Below are 766 nucleotides of genomic sequence, written 5' to 3' on the forward strand. Positions count from 1 at the left end.
TAGAGATATAGACCATATGTAATCTTACAGGTAAGGATTTGACTTAAGGAGTTACAATATTTTCTTTTGATTGATGCAAAGGAGCCCCAAATTCATCTCTCAGAGAGATAACTGAAACTACAGCCATTATTACTAAATTATACCAGTGTTCCTGTAAATCTGAAACTGAAAGGCAGTTAAAAATCCATTCATCGAGCCTCCAAAGAGCACTGTCCAATAGAAATCTGTTCAATGGGGCAATGGAACTTTCTTCTGCAATAATCTGTACCTGCACTGTTCAATACAGTAGCCACTAGCCATTTGTGCATATTTTATACCTGAAATGTGGCTAATGACACTGAGAAACTGGATTTTTAATTTTACCTAATTTTACTTAATTTACATTTTTAAATAGGCACATGGCTACAGCAGGGTTTCTCAACCTGGGCACTACAATATTAGCATTTTGGACTGGAAAGTTATTTGCGGTGGGGCTGTCCTGTACATTGTAAGAGGCTATGCAGCATTCCAGACTTCTACCCACTTCATGCCTGTAGCACCCCCTCCTCAATTGTGACAAACAAAATGTCTCCAGTTATTGTTGAACATCCCTGGGAAACAAAATTAACCCCAGTGGAGAACCACTGAATTAGTGGCTACTGTATTAAGCAGCAAGGTTCTAGAATATGCTTAATATGTATAGTGTTTGGGTTGAAAAAAAGAACTGGCCCCCACACTATGCTAGGACAGTAGTGGTTTTGTCGTAAGAACAGGAAGGTAAAACTAA

This window comes from Pongo pygmaeus, chromosome X, assembly GCF_028885625.2.
Source record: "Pongo pygmaeus isolate AG05252 chromosome X, NHGRI_mPonPyg2-v2.0_pri, whole genome shotgun sequence".
Classification (NCBI taxonomy): Eukaryota; Metazoa; Chordata; class Mammalia; order Primates; family Hominidae; genus Pongo; species Pongo pygmaeus.